Source organism: Gossypium arboreum, chromosome 13 (genome assembly GCF_025698485.1).
Source record: "Gossypium arboreum isolate Shixiya-1 chromosome 13, ASM2569848v2, whole genome shotgun sequence".
Classification (NCBI taxonomy): domain Eukaryota; kingdom Viridiplantae; phylum Streptophyta; class Magnoliopsida; order Malvales; family Malvaceae; genus Gossypium; species Gossypium arboreum.
Window position 1 is genome coordinate 107341013 of NC_069082.1, and position 24894 is coordinate 107365906.

The following is a 24894-nucleotide window of genomic DNA, read 5'->3' on the forward strand; positions in this document are numbered from 1 at the left end:
TTTTACTTATCTTATATCATTTCAAACATGCGCTTTTCAAATTTACACTAGCAGATGGTCAGAATCCGTGTTTTATAGCTTAAGTAATAACCTACCGACCTTACAGAAGGCCTACGATCGATCCAAACGATGTTTACGACCCTAGGGAAACATTCAGAATTTTGGGCCCACACGGTCTGGCACACAGTTTCACACACACCTATGTGGCCCACACGGTTCGATATAGGCCTTTCACATGGCTGTGTGTGACACACGCCTACCACACGGTCTGGCACACAACTTACACTGTTTCTTCTATGAAAAAACTAGACTCAATAAAATTTAATTTAATGTTTTATTAAGCCTCTAATTCGATTTCCATAATTTTTGGTGATTTTTCAAATCTGAACCACTGCTGCTGTCCAGAAACTATTTTAATGCTAATTTTACTCTTTCATGATTCTTTGTATTAACTTTTATTTAGAATACATAATCATTATACTTTTAGGCACCTCTTATGCATATTCGACTACTATTTTACCTTTCATCATAACACCTATAGGCTAACATTTAATCAAAATAACCTATACATGCCATTATAACCATAATCAAGTCATCCATAATTACTAATAGAACCAATGGATAGTGTGATATGGCTCTGATAAGCTTCTAAACCGTTTGAGCTTCTGATAATCTGTAAGATAGATAAATAAAACAAACATGTAAGCAATGAATGCCTAGTAAGCTCGCATAATCTTTAATCATACTAATTTATTTCAATTATAAAACTTTACATATAAAAAATAACCCATTATTATTACTGTAATACTTAGAAATTGTTCTCACTAATTCACAAAGTGAACTAATCCATAGTACACTCATAAACATATACCCTCTAGCTTAGTAAAATTTTATATAACTTTAACTCTTCTACACTTATTTCATATGCATGTCATTTAGCCATAGTTACAAGTTAGTGCATTTAACCACGCCTTTTTCATATTGGACACATAATAAGCCATTTCATAAGAAATTTCATAATTTAAGCCTTACCATTCAGTGCTTCAAATAAATAAACATACTACTATTCAACCAATAGCTTAGCACTTGTCTAATCATTAAGCAACAACAATAGTTAGCATACTTGCACATAGTACATATAAATTCAATATTGATAAACTTATCTTCTTGACATATCATACTTGGGTTTATTACTTATCACCATATACATAATTTCCTTGTATCAACATATTAAAGATAATCACATATTTTAAACGTCATTTTCAATATATTAAATAAATAACATTTCCAAAACACGTTTCAATAGTTATCAATTAATTATCATTACTGAGTATTTCGGATATATATACCGATAATAACCATAAGTCTTTCAATATTAATTACATATATATATACATTATTCATAGCACATACAATTCTCATCAATTTACTATCTCAAATAACTTTTCACAATTTAATACACAATCATTTAACAATATCAATATCAATATCAATATCAATTTCATAAATTCATGATTCATACATCTCATTTATATAATTCATTTCAATGTCTCATGGCTTTTCTCATTGTGTTCACACATCATTCAACTATAAAAATTTCCATGCATAAACCCATGGTTCATGTATATCATTTGCATAAATCATTTCGCTATTCAATTCCAATTCCAAAATTCACAGGCAATATCTTTCAGTATCGATCAATTTTCCAAATCATTATGTACCCCTATTAACCCAACTTGGACTCAGACTCGGACGGATACACGGATCCAACCAAAATACACCAGTTTGGCACCTAGTGCCTCATCGGATAATTCGAAGAAATAAGTTGACACCCAGTGTCTCATCGGCTATGCTGAAGTAAATTGGTACCCAGTACCTCATCGAATTTATCCGAAGTAACAATTTGACACCCAGTGTCTTATCGACTCAAGGTCGAAGTATCCTTGAACTCTTTCAATCCTATGGCGTGCCAACTATATCGGACTCAGCCCGATACAGTTAATAGGGCATTCGATTCACAATTTAAATAATCTCACAAACTCATAATTCAATACAATTCAATTCACTTTTCAATAACAATCTATATTTATTTCTATTCAGTTAGTCAATATAATCAATATATATATATATCAACTCAATCAATATAATTTCAATAAATTCAACACTTGTTAAATTAACCCGCTTCAATATATCCAATATTCAAATATCATAATTCCACATATATTCAATTCAATAACAACCAATATTTCTGCACTGTTATTTTCATGAATTTCAGTATGTATTTATTTCGATAATCATTCATAAACATGAATATACATAATTATTAGTCAAGTTTCATATTTATAAATTTTCCATTTTTTCTTTAACATATAATATAAATAAATACATAATTTCATACATCAATTCAATATAAATATCAAAGTTAGATCATACAAACTTACCTAAGCCTATTTGTAGAATTTGTAGAAATTGTGGACTAGTCTATTAATTTTTTTTATCTTCGGTTTCTTAATCTATAATATAAAATTACTCATCCATTAGCATCTATTTCAATTCTAATTCACTTTATAATTTATACCCTTCAAATTTCAAAATTATACATTTACCCAAAATGTTACAGCTTTTTACAATTTAGTCCATTATCAATTATCCTATCAATTGAGCTAATTTTCCTTAATTGATAATTGACCTAATTAATTTAGGCTACCATACAGGCATTAATATTCTGAATTTCAATACCAAACCAAATTCTTAACTTTTCACAATTAAGTCCTAAAATCAATTTCTATCAAAATCACTAAATAAAATCATCATATAACAAAATTAAAGCTTCAATTCCATGTTAGTTCATCATAAACATTAGCACCTATCAATGGTAACTTCAAAAATCACCCATAAAATCAAAAACTAATAAATTAGATAGTTGGACCTAACTGCAAAAGTCTTAAAAATACAAAAATTACAAGAAAAGGGAAAGAAATAAACTCACATGCATTAAAAATATGCAAAACCAGCTTGAAAGCTCTTTCCTATGGCTATTTGGCCAAAATTTTGAAGAAGAATGGCCTAGAGACTTTTAGATTTCAATTTAAAATTTTTAATTTTGCTTTATTTACTATTTTGCCATTAAATTGGCTATATTTTATTATTTTCCTTACTTATGCCACCTCATCTCTTTTCTTTAGGTTTAATTGCTCCTTAAGTCCTCCCTTATTTATTTATCAAGCCATTTAATCACTATTTATGTAATTAGCAAGTTTTGTACATTTTTCGATTTAGTTATTTTTACTTAATTAACTATCCAAACATTAAAATTTTCTAACGAAACTTTAATACTGACTTAATGACACTCCGTAAATATTTACAAAAATATTTACGGCTCGGTTTATGAAATCGAAGTCTCGATACCTCGTTTCTGAAACTAATTAACCTAATAATTCTTTTTAAACACAAAATTCACTAATTGAAGAATATTTCTAAAATTATACTTAACTCATAAATTATAATTAATAGAATTTTTGAACTCACTCGTCGGATTTAATGATCTCAAATAACTATTTCTGACACCACTGAAAATTGGGCTGTTACAACTCTCCCCCTTAGGAAATTTCGTCCTCGAAATTTCTCACCTGGTCAAATCAAGTCTTTCTATCTTCTTTTCAATGATATACCACATATAAGTCCATCATAACTCAATTTGATTTAGAAATTGTGTCAGATGTCATATCAAAACTTAGTATTTTACTAGATTCAATTGAACGGTCATGATATTCTCATATTCCATCTTTATCATTAGTAACACAGTTATCGAGAAATTCCCAATAATCTTCTGTCGAAACATAACCGAGAAACATGAATTATCAAACTTTGACTACTTCTAACATATTTATATCTATAACTTTCAGCTGATATCTGTTCCCCTTTTCTTGAAAAGTGTCTAGCAACATCAATTTACACAAGTGCGATAACTTCAACCATCGAAACGATTTTTAACCCATAATAACATTTCCCGATTAAAACTAACCAGATAGATATATTCCTGTATCATGTCTACTAGAATATGAATCCCTCATTCTGATGGTTCGTCAATTTACCAGTGAATACACAAAATTTATTCCCGGACTTGTAAATAAACTCAAATGCATATAACTCAATTAACCTTTCAAATGAATAACCCACTCTGATTAGAATAATTGAGTCGATTTTAGCTATCAAATGACAAATTTCCAGAATAATCCCTTCTTCTTGTTGTTAAGACAACCCAAACATACAATCTATCACAATACCCTCAGAATACTAATCAAAGATCCTTAAAAACTGCATTAACTTAAACGAATCATAACATCCCATTTAACTTGTTGACATTAATCAAGATTACCTGAGGAATGAAAACCAATATACCAGTTTAAGCTTGATCATCTATCATCTACATTTTTTCCAATGTTAACCCTTTCACAAAAACTAGAGAGGGATTATGTATCATAAAGCTATTTCAATTATTAACATCGAAGCTTTGAACTATACCGAAGCCACAACCATCAGATAGATTAAAAACCATAGTGCTATTATAGGATCGGCGTTTCAACCATATAGATAGAGGAAAACCGAAAGTAGTCCTAATAACAACTAGTGCAGTAATACAATTCTATAATCTGAGATCCATATCACTGAGCTCCCATGATCGAACCAGGATTTATAACAGTAATAAATATAATTACCTCTGACGAATGAATTTTTTTACAGATAAACTATGTTTGATAAATTAAATAATAAGAATGATAAGAAAACCGAGATAATGAAATCCAAGATGTGAAGCTATATTGAATTTTCAAGAATAAAAACTATATTGAATGATAAAGAGATTGATGATATCCCAGAGAAAGTCCAGAAGAAGAATATCGCTCATACGCACTAGAAACAATTGTGGTGGAGACAATATAAATTGCTTATATGTAATTCAAAGCATCAACTAGTAGAAATAGAAAATACCATCATATGAGTCTTATCATCAAGTTTTCTATCGAGCATAATGGATTAGAAAACCAAAGAAAAATAAAGCAACACCAATCATAAATCAACCAAACTAACAATACTTCCGTCCAACGTTATGATTAACTAGCCTTTCCATATGGTAAGAATCATATCTGAAATAAACAATTGTATATACCTTTATAAATAAAAGATCATATAGAATACTCGGAAGAGATCGCTGTAAAATACCCAATTATAACAGCTACATTCAAATATCTTTACAACTTCAACACTATCCCACTTATTACTACAATCATCAATGATTCTATGCATCCCAATCATTAAAGAAATCAATTCAGAGGAAATTCCGATTAACCCGTTCTTTAAATACCATACCTGAATAAGTCGATTACTCGTGAATAACTTCTTCCTTAATGGAAATATTATATATCTCAAATAATTTTTAGAAAAATCTAATATCTCTTTTAAAACCATCTTTATTTGCTAACCCATTTTCAGTTCTGACCACATTATTAATCATTTAGCCACTAAACTTTTTATTTTCACACCTGTGAACTTAATCAATATAAATCTTGTGAGTTCTATTGTATAAGACATACAGGTGAGGGGGTGGAGGTCGTAAAGCCTCAAAATTTTACTCAAAAAATATCAAAGTTAGATCATACAAACTTACCTGGGCCTATTTGTAGAATTTGTAGAAATTTAGGGACTAGTCTGTTAATTTCTTTTTTCCCCTTTATCTTTGGTTTCTTGATCTATAATATAAAATTACTCATTCATTAGCATCTATTTCAATTCTAATTCACTTTACAATTTATACCCTTCAATTTTCAAAATTATACATTTACCCAAAATGTTATAGTTTTTACAATTTAGTCCATTATCAATTATCCTATTAATTGAGCTAATTTTCCTTAATTGATAATTGACCTAATTAATTTAGGCTACTATACATGCATTAATATTCAAAATTTCAATACCAAACCAAATTCTTAACTTTTCACAATTAAGTCCTAAAATCAATTTTTATTAAAATCACTAAATAAAATCATCATATAACAAAATTAAAGCTTCAATTCCATGTTAGTTCATCATAAACATCAGCACCTATCAATGGTAACTTCAAAAATCACCCATAAAATCAAAAACTAATATATTAGATAGTTGGACCTAATTGCAAAAGTCTTAAAATTACAAAAATTACAAGAAAAGGGAAAGAAATAAACTCACATGCATTAAAAATATGCAAAACCAGCTTGAGAGCTCTTTCCTATGGCTGTTTGGCCAAAATTTTGAAGAAGAATGACCTAGAGACTTTTAGATTTCAATTTAAAATTTTTAATTTTGCTTCATTTACTATTTTGCCATTAAATTGGCTATATTTTATTATTTTCCTTACTCATGCCACCTCATCTCTTTTCTTTAGGTTTAATTGCTCCTTAAGTCCTCCCTTATTTATTTATCAAGCCATTTAATCACTGTTTCTGTAATTAGCAAGTTTTGCACATTTTTCAATTTAGTTATTTTTACTTAATTAACTATCCAAACATTAAAAATTTGTAACGAAACTTTAATACTGACTTAATGACACTCCGTAAATATTTACAAAAATATTTACGGCTCGGTTTATGAAATCGAAGTCTTGATACCTCGTTTCTGAAACTAATTAACCTAATAATTCTTTTTAAACACAAAATTCACTAATTGAAGAATATTTCTAAAATTATACTTAACTCATAAATTATAATTAATAGAATTTTTGAACTCACTCGTCGGATTTAATGATCTCGAATAACTATTTCCGACACTACTGAAAATTGGGCTGCTACAATTTGATTTTCAACATTAGTGAATTTTCTTCTCCTTTGCCCATGGTTTTTTCTAGAAAGGGTTTCCATGTAAAATTTGTGTGTTTTATTTTTCTTTCTTATTGCTTTGCGATCGTTCTATATTTCCATTATCGACGTTCAGTTTTAACATCTTTAAATTTTGAATTTTGCTAATTTGGATGTCTTTTAATATTTGGCATATGTTTGGGATGCCATATGGTTCTTTGAAACATTTTCATTGAATTTTAAGGTTGATTTGATATGTTTATTGCATGGTTTTTATGTTACAATTTACTTACCTATTGAAGTTTTGCTAGAGTGAGTTATATGCCATGTAATTGCATGTTTTGAACTTGTTTTGACACTTTCACTGTGTATGGGTTAGTTTAGTTGCATGAGGAACTTTTTTAGGTGCATTTAGGAGGTCAGTTGCATGATATTAAATTTCATTTTTCTACATTTCTAAACTAGTGTCTCTAGATAATAAGAACGTGTCTCAAGACATCAAGAACAAAAAATTGAAATTCTAGCATTTTTGGATGCAAGTCTCAAGACATAAGGTGCTAAGTATCGAGACATGGTTCCATTATCTTGATACATAAAACATTGAATCTAAATTAGTGATCCTTTAGCCAAGTGTCGAGACATAAGGCTTTGTCTCGAGACATAGTGGTCAATGTCTTGAGACATTGTCTCGAGACTTCAAACTTCGAAGCAAAAATAGAAACATAGGGAAGGCATGTTTCGAGCGACTTTACTGTCTCGGGACATTGACCTACTAGTTTGACTTAGGATTTGTAACTTGGCTTTATTTTTTTACTATAATAGCCCACTCGATGTAGACCGTATCGATATGTTGTTTGGCGTATAGTTGAATAAGCTAGGGTAGAAAAAGGATGAGATTGGCGAACTATCTGTTATAGTCTGGGTGGTTTATTGCGTGGATTCGACAATACACCTTTTTTTGCGGAACACCTTGCTGGAAATTTTCGTTTGGCAAACTCTAGGGCTTGGCAGACTCCTTTGTGTGACAATCTACCAACCCCAAATACTTGAGGTGAACTTGTTAGTTTGCGAATCGATATACTTTTTTTTTCGTGTTTTAGTGTGAAAACTATGGCTCGGTGAGTATTGTTAGAGTTTAGTTGAGACCTATTTAGAATTGAACTAGAGTACTGTAGATGATATCTTAATGAGTTCAGGTAGCTAATTGACTTGTTTAGTTGACCTTGTTTTAATGTGCAAGCAACATTTTACTACTTACTAAACTGATTAATGGTAGTAGTTATGTTTAGTAGAGGATTAGGCAAGTCTATTATCTGGTTACAGGGGCTATAGTGGGATTTTTTGACCCTCACACTAAACTTTTTCCCCATTGTCTGTGCTATATAAGGATGCCAATAACCGACATATTTGTCCTTTGTTTTTCTCTGCGTTCTTTTTTGAGTCTCTAGGAAATTTTAAGGTATCTTCATTAGACAAAACAAAGGAGGTTCTAATAGCTAGTCAAAATGCCATTGTTAAGTACCTGCTTACTGGTAATCTCTGGAAAGTCCTTAGGTTGTTGTCAAGAGGATTTATGTTTTTGCATTACCGAATCCTTAGGAGAATCGATCTAGTTACTTACCAACTCGAATTACCTCCCAAAATGGATCTAATTCATGATGTCATCCACGTCTCCATATTGAGATGTTACCATTTTGACCTATCTCACATCGTCCTAATCGAAGAGATTGAGGTACGACTGGATTTGCCTATTGAAGAAGAACCTACACAAATTCTAGAACGTGATGTAAAGGTTTTGAGAAGGAAGCGAATCTCAATTGTTAAAGTTCTATGGAAAAACCATGGAGTCGAGGAGGCCACATGGGAAACAAAAGATACATTTCGTCAATAGTATCCTTACTTATCCGAACTAGGTAAATTTCGAAGATGAAATTTCTTTAATTTAAGGAGGGGAGTACTGTAATACCTTAAAATACATAGGGTTAGAAATTTAATTAATCACCAAGAAATAACTAAGTCTTGATGGTCATGTAGCTAGGGTAATGTAACACCCTTAACCCCGTCCCGTTACTAGAACAGGATTACAGAGTATTTGTAATGCCCCAATTTTCGGGAATCCTGTGAATGTTGGCATAGGTTTAATTATGCTAGTGGGCCTCTAGAAGGCCCAAGCTTAAGATAGAACCCGGTAATTTAGTTAATTTTTGTTCCATAAGAAAAAGGGAGTGAAATTATGAAATAGGACCTATGTGAAAATGTTTGAAAATGCTATAGGCTAAATTGAAGTGGCCAAATAAATAGGAGTGCAAAATAGGAGGATTTGCATGACAAACCTCCCATTTTACATGAAGTGGCCAGCCATCATGTTGTTGTAGACAAAATGTACACTTGATATCCATAATTTATGGTACAAATTGATACAAATTGATAATAGGTTAGGTAAATGTTCCATGATAATGGGTTAGGTAAATGTTTCATGATAATGGGTTAGGTAAATGTTTCATGATAAGAATTTCATATCTTTTGTATTAAAGAATTAAATGGATGAAATATGAAGTTTTATTAAAAGAAAAAGGGGTGAAAAGAACAAAGTTATGTCCATCTTTGTTCATCATAGCTGAAAGTTAGAGAAGAGAAAGGAGAGGAGAAAGCTCTTGAGTATTCGGTCATTAGGAGGAGGAAAATTGAAGGTAAGTTCTTGGTACCTTGCTTCTATTTTGAGGTTCATGAGTTCTTCTTGATTTTACCTTAACTCTTGAAGTATATTTTGATTTTTAGTTGTGTTGTGAGCATTTAGTCATGAATTAAAATGAAGGAAATGGTTGTTGTTTCATGTTCTTTTGATGAAAAATGGAAGATAGGTGAAGTTGAGCCAAACAAATGAGCATGCATGTGCCTTAGATGTTAAAGGAAAAATCAGCTAACATGTTGTGCTTTAAAATGATGAAATGGAGATTATACTTAAGTAAAATCATAGATATGTGATGATTGATTGGTGATATACATGTTTAAATAACAAGCATGCAAGTTAGGTGTGAAAGAGTGATTTGGTAATAAATCGCTTGGGACAGCAGCGAAGAACGTGACTTTGGAAAATCACCATAAATTTTGGGAGATGAGTTAGAAGCTGAATAAATTATGTAATTAAAGTTTAATGAGTCTAGTTTCAAATGGAATAAACGAGAACATATTTTGAATTCTGTACAATGAGAAATTTGATTCGTAATGAAGAGTGGTCAGATTAGTCAAACAAAGGAAGCAGGGAAACTTTAAGAAAAATCTGGTATTGATTGGCCAAACCAAAATTCTGAAAATTTTATGGGTATAAGATATATGAGTCTACTTTAGGGAAAATTAACGGCACTTGATTTGGAGTGTCGTAGCTCGATTATAAATAATTTAGTGACTATTGCTCGGAAGACAACTTGCGGTGAAATTATGATTATGTGGTAAACATTGACAAAAATTTGTTAATGAGTTGTTTATTGATTTCTTATAAGCTTACTATGATCCTGTAGGTGTGGTTGGCGAATATTGTAAGGGGTTAATCGTAGTTTGTATTTGAATAGTTAGATTAACGTGTTAGTAATCCAATTGTAGGCGGTTCGCGTGTGGATCTCGTCAAGATATCGTCGCAAATGTGTGTAACTAACACCCTCTTTCTTAGTCTGGATCGGCAAAAGTCAAAAAGCGAAATGTCAAAAGCGGTATTTTGTAGATTTGCAAGTATGCGAATGCTCGTAAGGTAAATCGATTAATGTTTTTGGTAAGCTGCAAAATTTGACCGCAAAGTGCATGATTTACGTGCCTCGATATTTTTGGGCTTAATTGGTCAAAATTGGAATGATGGGCCAACGGCCCAATTCAAGAAGAACCCTCAGACGTATTCTCGTTAGTACATGAAAAGTAGGAATATGTATGAAAAACCCTAAAATAGATAAATTCTTGAAATACCTTTAAAATGGAAAATTTACGCTTTACCCTAGGAGATAAATTATCGAAATACCCCTAGGGTTAAATTGACTTAAATGCATGTTTGATTGTTGTTATTTCTCGCATGCCATGTTGTTATTATCGACGCATGGGATTGGGATATTGACGGAGGAAGTCTTGAAAGTGGCTTGTCCACGTCTTGGAGGCTTTGCCTCAATTTATGATAATCGAGCAAAGCAATCCGCAATCTGTGGAGTGTTAGGTTGGGTGGGTTGAGCTATCCCACATGGAGTGTATGGCTGGTACGGGTGGAGTGTAGTGGTTGGTGGGTTGAGTAGTCTCCCCAAATGGGCTTGCATATGTTATTGATGTTGCATGTATTTTGAAATGGGCCTATGGGCCATATTGTTATCTGAATAAGGGGCTAAGGCCCAGTTTATTGTAATCTGAAAAGGGCTCTGGCCCAGTACCACTGTTACCTGAATGGGCTTAGGCCCAATGGGCTTGAGCTAACTTGGGCTTTGAATGGGTTTTCCTTACACACTGAGTTTCCCCAAACTCACCCCTTTTATTTTCATCCACACAGGAAATCCCCAACCATAGTGGGCTTGGAGCTGTGAGGGAATTCGGAGTGGCCACCCGTTCTGAAAGTTTGATTTTCTTCTGGTGAACTGGACATCCTTTTATTTACGTTTGAAGTTTTTGGGCTTTTAAATGTAATAAGGCCGCTTAATTATTTTTGATGGTTTTAATATGTATTACTAAGATAGGTAATACTTATTTTAACTGTTGAAATTGGATAGTTTTAGGGCGCGTTTTCAAAAACAGTAATTGATTTCAAAATAACACGAAAACAAGCAAAGCTTCCGCAATGAAGATGTTTTCCAAAATTAATCTTTTTTTTTCCTAAAATGGACTTAATCAAATTGGTTGCCTGAAAATATACATGACGTTAAGGTGTGGCAATGGCGGTGTGCATGTCTAGGATTGGATCCGAAAGGAGCATGGTACTTAAGTAGTCCGATGGACTCACCTCCTCTTTTCTGGTTTCCTACCTGGTGCACAACTTCCATTCACCTTAACCCTTAATGAATTAATCTTTTGAACATCAAGTACGATTTTCTGGACTTAGAATGGAAAATTTTTTTAACGTTTTTGATGTGGCATGCCGGATCCGGCCATAACTTCTGGGCCGGGTTTGGGGTGCTACAGTATTACCAGTCATTACAGTACATTTGCACATAAACAAGTACAAATGCAAAATTATCCATCTAAATATAACTTTAATGGGTCTACAGTACTTTACAAGTGTAATTAAACAAACCGGGATTCGATCCGAAGCTTAGAAAATTTTTCGTGAAATTTTAGATTTTCTTCTTTTGAACAGTACCACACCCCCTGGGGCTAGTTTAACATGCCCGTGCGACTTGGGACACGCCCGTGTCCTAAACCCGTGTGCAACACTGACTTTTAAACACGGCCATGACAGACGTCCATGTGGCTTGCCCGTATACTAAATTGACTTTAAGACATGGCCGTGGCAACCAAGGCACACGCCCGTGTACTAAATTGATTGTAACAATTTAAGTGCGGTGGACACACGGCCTAACAACATGCCCATGTGCAAGCCGTGTGTCTCACACGATCTGGTCACATGCCCGTGTACCAGGCCGTGTGGACTCAATAATGAGTCTTTCACACTTTACTATCCAACCCTACCAATTTCCATTCACAACCAACACAAATACCAATACTAAACCATTCCAAATGCATTTTATATACTATCCAATACTTAACTTTAAACACTTATCATGTATCAGTATCAATTATCAATGTACTTATTTCACTATTACAATCACAATCCAATATAACATACTTAAGACATCCTAGGTACATGTCATTGTCAACAATTAACAAGCTTTACCTTATTGAGTTCGGGATTAGCCTGGGATTCTGATTCAACAATCCAGCTTTAACTTAACCTGCGCACGGAAAAAAACCGTACGCTGAGTATGAACTCAGTGGTATTTCTATAAACCAATACTTAAAATATAACATACAAATAAATTCATATAATGATCATAATTATTTAATCATTCACTTCATAAATAAACTATTCATAATTCACTTAATCTTTATCATTTATTAACTCGATTAGCTTTTCAAATGAATTCATAAATCATCTAAACATTAATACTTTCCATTCGTATGTTTTACTCACACTTCGGTTTCCAATTCAGTATCAATAAACATTTATAGTATCAATCAATTTATCGGTTTCATACAGTAACATTCCGGCACTCTATAACGATCATTATGCAAGAATATCATTTATTCAATAACGATCAATTATTCCGTAGCAGTCAACCTTTAATACTTTTAATTACCCCTATTAACATGACTCGGACCTGGACGGATACACAGATCCAACCCACACACTGGGGATAGTATACAGTGTTTCATCGGTCAGAGTCGGAATACACCGTAACGGTAACAGTCTTAGTCATGGTACACAAAGTACCTCATCGGAACTAATCTGAAACAGTCACAGTCACGGTACACTAAGTACCTCATCGGAACGAATCTGAAACAGTCACAGTCTGGCGACACTTATAGTGTCTCATCGACACAAAGTCGGAATATCCTTGAACACTTCCAATCCTATAGCATGCCAACTATATCCGATACTGTTAATAGGGATTTCAATAAACTTTCAAATTTTCAGTTTCATTTCAATACACTTTCCATATCAATCCACATGCAATTCAATTTCAATACAATATACATTTTTCAATTTTCCATTCAATATTCACATATTCTATTCAATATCAATGATCACTAATAATTCATGAATTTTTATTCAATTCAATACCATAATAATAATAATAATAATAATAATAATAATAATAATAATAATAATAATAATAATAATAATAATACTTACCATTCATATAAATAATAAATTCAACAAATAATTATTAGATTCGGTTTATAGAAATACAAACCGTAGTTTCCAAGCTAACTCCCGTTGTCTTTGTCTTGTCCTTGCTTAGCCAAGATTTTCCCGAGACAACGTTAGCTACAGAAATTAAAATAATTATACCATTAACTTTTAGCACTCATTATAACAATTAATTGAATTTCTATTCAATTTACACCTTATTTCCAATTAGATCCTAACTAATTCATTCACTTTACTAACTTAATTCATTCTCCATTTCTATTTAAATTTCATCCAAACTCAAATTTAACTATTAAATTTTCAGCTTATCTCATTAATTTCGAAATTTCCTCAAATTAACCCTAAAACATAAAATTTATGAATTACTTTACAATTCAATCCTTATTTCATTTCTAACTTGAATTTCTATCAATTTAGCCCTTAATTCATCATTTTATTTAACATAAACAATATCTAGAAATCTAATAACTTTCAAAATCTTAACTTAATTTCATCAAAACCTTGTTCCAAGGCTTTTAAAACATCAAAATTAAGTAAAAAAGGCTTCAAAATCCCTATTTCCCTTATTTCCTTTATTTCCTTTCTTTTTCTCCTTCTTTCTCCCCTATTTTGTTTCTTCTCTGTTTCTTTCTATTCTTTTCTTTGTTTTGTTTTTTATATATATAATAATAATAATAATAATAATAATAACAACTTAATAATATACTTATATAATAAGTAAATATACATGTATTTTATAAATGTACATATACTAATATTACACATGTCACTATACATACCATACATTTGTCAACTTTTATTTATTTTCCAATATTATACATGTCACTATACATACCATACATTTGTCAACTTTTATTTATTTTCCACATAAAAATCTTATAATATAATTATTTAATTAATAAATACCTTTTATAAATAATAAAAATTCTATTAATACTTAAATACAAGCATTACAAGTGTATGTATTTTTATTAATACACTTGTACCCAATTATTACCACACATTTGTCTTACTTTTATTTATTTACTTAAATAATAATAAATACATTAATATTTACTTAAATAATAAGCAAATACATACATGTATTACAAATGTGTGTATTATATTTATTACACTTGTATTTTATTTTTGCCATACACTTGGCACTCTTTTTAGCTTATTTACTTATTTAGTCCTTTCAATTTTCTTTATTCTATAATTAAACTTTCACACTTCATTCAATTTAATCCTTTTATTCAATTATCCTTAATTTAAGCTAATTCACTTAATTAAACTCTAATTAACCACTCGATTAACTTCGTAAATATTTTTAATAAATATTTACGAATTCATTTTTCAGAAATGGAGACCCGAAAATACACTTTTCCTATAACAGTAAAATTCGGGTCATTACAGGTAATCATTAAGAGATCTTAGGTTTAAGTTCCACTATTCTTTTCCATTTCTTTTTTGGACGATAAGAAGAGAAATTTGCCCAATCAACCCTTTAAAATTTGAAAACCCTAACTATTTAATCCTTTTTTCCAAATCAAAATATGACTCTAGCTTCCCTTTTCCAGTTGAACAATGATTTCACGTTTTTGTTCTCTATTTCTTCCCCTATTCTTTTTCAATTTATTTTTACATTGTTGGAAATTTTATTTTGATCCTGAGTTTGAAATTGAGCCCTGTTCAACTCATCTTCTAATCAATTTAGCATAACACCATCGGATCTCGTCTTAAATGTTGCCAAGAATCGGTAAGAATATATCAATTTTGACATTTAGTTATCAAAATACCCATAGGTTTCTGTTCTGATTAATGTCAAGATCAATTAAATAATCTTTTTATAAATCTTGTCGATTTCTTCCTAAAATCTTGATTTTTCCTTGAAGGTTGTTATTAATTCTTGCAAATTTTTCGGTTGAAAGACTCATTGTAGATATCCCAAATTAGACTTGGACGTAAGGATCATTAGTTGAAACACCGAAATTTAGGTGTGTACTATTCTTTTACGAGAAAATTGAGGCAAAATCGAGCCTAGGTTAGACCACACGACCAACCACACGGGCGTGTGGGTCGCCTGTTTGGACTACACAACCATGATACACGTCCATGTCCCCCTTTGAAATCCTAGGTTTTCGCTTTTCACAGGGCCTAGGGCACCCCACACGGCCTGCCACACAGTCGTGTACCCCCTCCACATGGTCCATTCGCACAACCGTGTGTCCTTTGTAACTCAAAATTTATATTTTTGACCCAAAATTTTATGTTTTGATCATATTAATCCCTAAATAAGTTTCAAACTACTTTTAGTAAATTAAATTATGCAATTAGGTCCCTAATTATAAGAAACATGCTAGAACTCAAGATTGATTGATTTATTGCAATTTTTATTTATATTTCTAAATGTTTGCATGCTACATGAATAAGTTCTGTTGCTATTGAATCTATACTTGCGAATATATGTACGACATGCACTATGTTATTGTTAACCTGAATACCTGATAAAATTATGACTTTGTGATGGTCGTGAAACTAACTAACAAAATTCGACTAAGGCAAGCGCACCTATCGAACAGTAGTATAGTTATGGTGAGACCGGGAATATCATTTTCACGAGGACTAAAAGTACTAGTAATTACTATCTTTTTATTATCTAACTTAAGAATTAAAGGATGTTTTTAAACTAAAACTAATTATCTAATTAACTAAGATTACGACAGTGATTAAAATTGGGAAATACTTTTTAGAAAACCGATGGAGAAGACAAATACCCAAGGAAGAATCCACCTAGACTTCACTTATTACTTCTGAATTAGACGATTTATTCACTTGACTTAATCCGTAGAAATCCCTAGTTTATGTTATTATCTCTCTCGAGCTTAAAAACAACTGACTCTAGGTTGATTAATCAAAATCTCTTTCTAATTAAAACCCCTATTGTCGCATTAACTCGATCTATAAATTCCCTTATTAGATTTGAATCTAATCCGGCAGATTTATGTTGTCCTATCTCAAGAATTGCATGCAACTCCGCTTAATTATGAATGATCTACTCTTAAACAGGGACTTTTGCTCCATTGAATAAGCATATAGAAAACCTGAATTAATATCCTGAAATATTAAAGCAAGAATTAGAACTCACAATTAAGAATAAAAACAAGTATTTATCATCTAATTAAAATAGTAATAAGATCCGTCCTAGGTTTCATCTCCCTTAGGTATTTAGGGAGTTTAGTTCATAATAATGGAAAACATCTCAAAATTGGGAAAACAACAAAACATAAAGAAACCTAAAGAACTTCTAGGGAAATTGAATGGAGATCTTCAGTCTTGAAGTAGATCCTGCTTTCGAGCTGATTCCGATGGCTATTCTTGAATATTTACTGCCTTCCACTCTACATGTCCCCTTTGATCCTCTTTTAGGGTGTTTGTATAGACTTTGGAATGCCCAAAATAGCCTAAAATTACCCTTTTCCGAATAGAATTAGACTTTGGATCGACAGGGACACGGCCGTGTGCCACTCCCGTATGCAGGTGCTCAGGCCGTGTGCAATTCTGACTTGGTTTAATGTCGACACGACCATGATACACGAGCGTGTGGCCTGCCCGTGTGTTATACACGAGCGTGTAGTTTACCCATGCAAAAATGCCTAGGTCGTGTGAAACACTGAATTAGGCCCATTTTGTCTGTTTTTGGCCTGTTTCATGTTCTTTTTGCTATTCTAAGCTCTCCTGAGTATAAAACATGAAATTAAAGGATTAGAAGCAACTAATTCAGTAAATCTTATGCTAAATCATCCAAAAATATGCCAAGCATGGGATAAAAATATGTTTATATTATGGTTTATCAAATATCCCCACAATTAAGTATTTGCTTATCCTCAACCAAAATCCTCAACTCTAGATTAAAAAAAATTCTTTTCAACTTATAATTCTCATCAATACTGTATTGAAGTAAACCACAAGTAATTGTATATTGAGAATTCAACTAAAAGAATATCAAAGTTTCAAACAATCCAAGTTGAGTATTTTAATCATAAAATCATAGGTATCCCCATTTATCTAAGTAATCACCTCTAATTCCAAATGGACAAGAGTTGACATCTTCACTAAAGATTCACTCAAATCACTCGAAGTGTTTAAGGTTCAATAATTAAGCACTCAATAGTCAAACATGAAAAGTTATTACCATAGGCTTGCATGAAAATCGAATCTCCACCACTATAAATGAGATGATACACAAATCAAAAGGTCTTTAACAGGGTTGTAATGAGGCTTGGGTTAAAGGCGTGGATAAAGGCTGAAAAAGAGGGTTAGAATCGAGGTTAATTTAATAAATTACCAAACTTAGAAAAATATAGCTAATTACTGAATTACAATCAAGTGCCAAAATTAAAACCATTTGGAACTAATGAAGTGAGCTTTTTCTTACTATATTGACTTTAACTTATCCAAGCTCTTTAGAAAAATATGTAATTGAATGAATATAAATATACAGTTTTTTTTAAGAATAAAAACAAGTAGAAAGTACATAGTAAGGAATAATTCAGCAACGAAAATAGTTAGGTAACTAATCAAATCAAATCTCGATAAAAAGTGAGTCAATAAAAAGGGAAAAATTATTAATGAATCAAAAAGGGTTAAGTTGTGGTTTAGCATTAAGGTGAAAATCAAGAAACAATGGTTAAGGCTCAAAAGGGTTCACTAAGGGTCAATTATGTGGGTAGGCTTTTTATCGGGTAAGTAAGTTAAAACCTAAGTGCCTTTATCATCTTAGTATATCAAATCAAAGGTGTGGTCTTGACATGTATAATCGAAGCAAGTTCTAGAATAACAAATCAATGTTGACCCACTCATAACTAATAAAATTAGTGAGCAAGAAAGATATATGCTCTAAAAGGCTTAAAATCTCACGAAAATTATAGGTATTTGATGTTAATCCTGTAAATTCAAAAATTCAAGATAATACCTCAATTTAGGGAAACAACCTAGCAATTTTAATTCTCAAAAGTCAACTTATCATGCTTGATTCTCTAATGCCTTTAAATTTTAAACAATCAATACATAATTCCCTATGATTAAATTCAAAACATATTAATAAAAATCATAAATCAATCAGAATTCACTCTAATAATAGTATGAGGAAATTATTTGAGAACGAGATAAAGATTCAGGGATTTTCTAATAAACATATAAATAACCTCCCCACACTTAAGATGTACATTGTCCTCAATGTATGAAGATAGATAATAATAATAATATAAGCATAATATTAGAAGAGAGGGAGAGAAGCGAAACTACCCTAAATTTTGGATGAAATCCTTGGAATAGTGAAAGCTAGAATTGTAGATAAAGCTAATGAAAGGCATGATTCTGAGTTACTAATAAGAAAATAAACACAACTGTGGAAGAGAATTAAGAGATTACTTGATAATAACCATAAAGATAAACATAGTTCAAAATATAAAACATAAGTCTTAAGAAAAAAATAAATAGAAAAAATAAAAATAAATAAAATAAATGGACTAAAATGCTGGCAAATCTATTGCAGAGTCGCCTCGATGCTGTCGAACCTCGCAAAACACTATTGCTTGAAGTGAGTGAGTCACTCAGATATATCGGTCAAAGTGGTAGCGAGAGGTCGATGACTCGGTGGTGGCGGTGGGTGTGGGTCCTCGTGAGGGAGAGGGACATCATCAGTAATGTCCACTGGCTCATCCTGGTCATCAGAGTGAACGAGTCTATACTGAGAGGGGTCGAATCCACGGCGTCGCTCTATCATCCTCATGTGGATCATATTAGAAATTCCCTGAGGAGCCATCTGCCTACTAGTGTGAGTGTCGATGACATCTCTGGAGTGTCGAAAAGGCCGAAGTGTCGAGCGAGGTGAGTCATGTAGGGGCCAAGATAGATGAGACCCCTCCTATGGCGGTCCGTCTGATAGCGAAAAGCAAGCGCTATGAAGTATGCCAAATCAAAGACGTCACCAGTCGCCATGCTCCAAAGATAATATGCGTCAGTAGTGCTTACAACTCTTATGCTTTCTCTCCTGCCAGTCAACGTGTGAGCTAATAAGGCGTGGATGTATCGTAAAGCCGAAGAAAGAGATGTCGCCTTTGAGCGACTCGCGTCATAACTGATCTGACTAGCTGTGATATCGGTCCAACAGCACGAAGGTGAGTGATGGATATGACGGTGGAGGCGAAGAAAGTTATCGGCACCTATAAACTCATTAGTGTATATGCCCAAAGCTGCGCCAAACTCAGGAACGCTTATACGTCACACTAAGCCACCAAGTCGGAAAGTGATAGTATCGGCCTCGTCATAGGTATTCATCACATACTGTAGATGGAAAGTAGTACAAAATTTCAAGGTAAGCTCTAAATAGGTGGGCTCGATAACCGCAAAGAACCGATCTCACAAGGTAGTGGTAATGAAAGCACGAACCTCACTAGTTAGTCTGACCTGCTCCAATGCGGCCCAGTCAATACATCGGCCCACTTCCAATGGTCATACTCGAAAAAGCTGAAACAAGTCGTCCTGTGGTCCTGTCAAAAATCAAAGCAGAGGGTGACGAGCTTCGGTCGAGGCGCTCGAAGAAGTTGCACCAGGACCCTTATGTTTTTTGGAAGCGGGGACGGGAGTCTTTTTGCCTCGTATGTTCGTCATTATAAACCTGCAAGAGTAAAAGAGTCCAAATCAGAAAACAATTAAATAATAAAACAAGAAGTAACGAATTAATAACGATGTAGACAAACTATGGATGTAACTATGTTAAAACCAATAAGTAGCTGCTAATTAAATCCACAACTATATTTAAAGGAATGATAATGAGGGATGAAGTCAACAGAAGAACGAATATTAGATTATACGAATTGGCAGGAGATAGATATGACAAACATGATAAACTAAATATGGAGCTTCTAAGAGAAAAGCAGCAACAATTAAACTAAATAGAGTTAACCTAAACTGATCTGCAAAAAAAAAAAGACATCAAGTCAAAGGCATAACAAAACAAAAATAGAGGAAAAGACCTAAATAAAAGATAAAGATAGAATGCATAACATAATAATAATAATAATAATAATAATAATAATAATAATAATAATAATAATAACAAAACAAAAGACAAGGAATAAGAGGGGACCGATTGTGAAAATGATAGCGGTCGGAATGTCGCGGCAGTGACTGGGCGTTGGTAACTCATCGGCGGAGGAAAATAGAAGAGGTTAAGGGCTTGGAATGGTTGGGGTAGAGGAAGAAGAAGAAATGAAAAATGAAAGGAGAAAAGAAAAGGGAAGAGGGAGGAGAGGGGGCCGCGAGGGTGAGGCTAACGGAAGGAAAAGGGTGGTGGCCGGAATAATGGAGGAGAATAGAGACGGCGACCAAGGGTTGTGAGGAAGATGGGGGAAGAAGACAAAAAAAAATGGGGAAGGGATTTAGGGTTTGGGGGTTTTAAATTGGACACGGTCATGTTAAGGCCCCGTGTTGGGCTACATGGTCGTGTCACACGCTCGTGTGGCTCAAGTTTAGTTCGTGTTAATCGGGAATATTGAATGCCCATTTGTGACACGGCCTGGGACACGCCGGTGTGTCCAGGCCGTGTGCTACGTTGTTCGCTTCTCCTACACCCGTGTGGTATCCCACACGCCCGTGTGGTACCACATGGTCGTGTCGCACGCCCGTGTGGATTTATCGCGAGCCGTGTACATGTCGATATTTGGGAAATTTCATCCACGCCCATGTGTCTAGACCATGTAGGTCACTGTTCCTGCATAAAAACACAAAAAATAGATAAAATAAACGGGTTAGTGGTGTTAGTGCTCGGGTTGTCTCCCGAGAAGCGCTTATTTAAAGTCTAAGCTCGACTCACCTCATATTTGCATGGTCATGGTAGTTCGAGGAGTTGAGACCCCTCTTTCTCACTGTCAATTCTATTATCCACATACAGTCTAAGTCTAATAATATTTACTTTGAAAGTGCGGAATTTAGAATGATATACCTCAACTGTGCTTTATGGGAAAACATTAAGTACCATAAAAGGAGTCACTCCGTTTGTATTGAGCTCTGAAGTAGCAATTCTAGGGTCCTTTTTATCTAACAATACTTTGTCCCCGACCTTAAATTGCTTTGTTTTATCCCTACGCTCATTGTAGTGTCGCTTGGATTCATCACGTATTTTTGGTTTCTCCTTGACATGTGTTCGCCATTCATCTAGTTCATCGATCTGATGCCTTCGTTCTTCGTGAGTCGCTCTATTTTTGTTGCATAGATTAGAATGAGGCTTTATCACGTTCTTCATAGGGGATTCCTGCAAAAAAGTTTGTGCCTTAACATTACTCAAGTTAACAGGACTTAAACAATCGTCTCGATTACTAGATATATTAGCAGAATCACGAACTTGAAGTTTAATCGTGTCATCTCCTACACAAAGTATCAATTCACCTGTGCCAACATCGATGATAGTTCTAGCAGTTGCTAAAAAGGACCTTCCTAATTAAAGGTACGTCAAAACAACAAAGTCAACTGGGAATATAAATTTATCAATTTTGACAAGCACATCTTCAATTATACCCCTATGAATTCTAATGGTTTTATCAGCCAATTGAATGCTCATCCTAGTTTGTTTGGGTTTCCCTAGTCCTAGTTGTTTAAACATTTTATAAGGCATAACATTAATACTTGCCCCTAAATCAGCTAAAGCATTGTTAACATTCAAACTACCAATTAAACAAGGAATTGTAAAACTCCCTGGATCTTTTAGTTTGTTGGGTAACTTGTTTTGTAGAATAGCTGAGCAGACTGCATTTAACTCCATATGCGATGACTCATCTAACTTTTATTTATTTTTTAGAAGTTCTTTTAAAAATTTAACTGCGTTTGGCATCTGCGAAAGAGCTTCAATAAACGGTAAGTTAATATGTAATTTTTTAAGTAGTTTAAGGAATTTACCGAATTGTTCGTCTGTGTAGTCTTTCCTTTTTGCATTAGGATATGGTACACGAAGTTTATATTCTTTGCTTACCAGCTTCTGTGCACCGTGATTCATCTCATCATTACCATTACTTACCACAGCTTCGTGCCTCGTTTCAAATTTAGATTCAACTAACCCTTCTTCGTCGCGCACAGTGATGGCATGGAGTTGCTCCCTTAGGTTAGTTTCTGTGTTACTGGGCATGCTACCTTGGTGTCATTCAGAAATCAACTTAGCGAGCTATCCTATTTGAGTTTCGAGCCCTTGAATTGATGCTTGTTGATTCTTAAGCGCTGTTTTGGTATTCTAAAAATCAGTTTTTGACACCGAGATGAATTTTATGAGCATCTCTTCAAGGTTCGATTTCTTCTCTTGTTGATAAGGTGGTTGTTGAAAACCTGAAGGATGTTGTGGTTTTTGATTTCCTTGACTACCCCACAAGAAATTGAGATAGTTCCTCCAACCTGCATTAAAAGTGTTACTATACGGATTATTTTAAGGTCTAGAATTATTACCCATATAGTGGACTTCTTCCTCCTTGGTGCTAGGGTTGAAGGATGGATAATCTGTGTCGTGCACTCCTCCTCCATTTGAATCACACCTCATTACTGGATGTACCTGAGTAGAACTATACAAACCATCAATCTTTTTATTTAAAAGTTCTACCTAGTTAGATAGCATAGTGACCGCGTCGAGGCTGAAAACACCAACTGTTTTTGTCGGCTTTATTCTCATGACTTGCCACTGATAGTTATTCAGTGACATCTCTTCAATAAATTCTTAAGTCTTTTCAGGTGTTTTGTTTTTTAAAGTTCCACCGACGGCTGCATCGATCAGTTGTTTCATTGAGGGGTTCACACCATTGTAAAAAGTCTAAACCTGCAGCTATAGAGGTAACCCATGGTAAGGGAACCTTCTCAATAAATTCTTGTATCTCTCCTATGCATTATAAAGAGTTTCTAGATCCATTTGCACAAAAGAAGAGATATCATTCCTCAATTTAGCCGTTTTAGCCGGCGAAAAATATTTAAGTAAAAATTTTTTGGTCATTTGTTCCCACATGGTGATTGACCCTCGTGGTAGCGAGTTCAACCACTGTTTAGCTTTATTTCTCAATGAAAAGGGAAACAACTGCAGGTGAATGGCATCGTCAGAAAGGCCATTGATCTTAAAAGTGTCGCAGAATTCCAGAAAATTTGCTAAATGAGTGTTTGGATCCTCGTCCTGCAAACCATCAAACTGAACAAACTGTTGTATCATTTGAATCGTGTTAGGTTTTAGTTCAAAATTATTTGCAGCAACAGCAGGTCTACTATACTCGATTCAGTTCCTGTTAAATTGGGCTTAGCATAATCATACATAGTACGAGGAACAGGATCTTGATTTACTAGATTTGCAGCAACCATAGGAGGTAGCGGATTATTTTGATTATCAGCCATCTCCTCGGTTGTAGTATGGATATCGTCCTCTCGCTCTTCCTCTATGTATTGTAGACTTTGCCTTATTTCTCTTTGGTTTCTGCAAGCTGTGTTCTTTATCTCACTATCAAAAAGAAAAGGTCCTGACAGGTTCCTCCTAGTCATAAACTAGAGACACCTGCCAGAAGCAATTAAAAAGAAAAATTTAGAGAAGAAAAATTAAACTAAAAGCAAAAAGTAAATTGTAATAAAAGTAAAAATGGTTAAAGTAATAAAAATCAAACATTCCTAATATCTTAGTCCCCGGAAACAGTGCGAAAAACTTGATGGTTATGAAACTAACTAACAAAATTCGAATAAGGCAAGCGCACCTATCGAACAATAGTATAGTTATGATGAGACCGGGAATATCGTTTCCACAAGGACTAAAAGTACTAGTAATTACTATCTTTTTATTATCTAAACTAATAATTAAAAGCTGTTTTTAAACTAAAACTAATTATCTAATTAAATAAGATTACGACAGTGATTAAAATTGGGAAATACTTTATAAAAAACCGATGGAGAAGACAATACCCAAGGAAGAATCCACCTAGACTTCACTTATTACTTCTGAATTAGACGATTTATTCACTTGACTTAATCCGTAGAAATCCCTAGTTTATGTTATTATCTCTCTCGAGACTAAAAACAACTGACTCTAGGTTGATTAATCGAAATCTCTTTCTAATTAAAACCCCTATTGTCGCATTAACTCGATCTATGGATTCCCTTATTAGATTTGAATCTAATCCG

At 33.3% G+C, this 24894-nt stretch overlaps 1 long non-coding RNA gene and 1 other non-coding gene across 2 annotated transcripts; both read left to right on the forward strand.

Moving 5' to 3' along the window:
• The first annotated feature begins 9251 nt into the window (after positions 1–9251).
• Positions 9252–11587, forward strand: LOC128286967 (uncharacterized). Its single transcript, XR_008277657.1, has 2 exons — positions 9252–9517; positions 11347–11587. It is a non-coding gene; the product is annotated as an uncharacterized LOC128286967 (long non-coding RNA).
• An 11989-nt stretch (positions 11588–23576) lies between these two features.
• LOC128287663 (small nucleolar RNA R71) lies at positions 23577–23683 on the forward strand. The gene has a single exon (XR_008278363.1). It is a non-coding gene; the product is annotated as a small nucleolar RNA R71 (small nucleolar RNA).
• The last annotated feature ends 1211 nt before the right edge of the window (positions 23684–24894 follow it).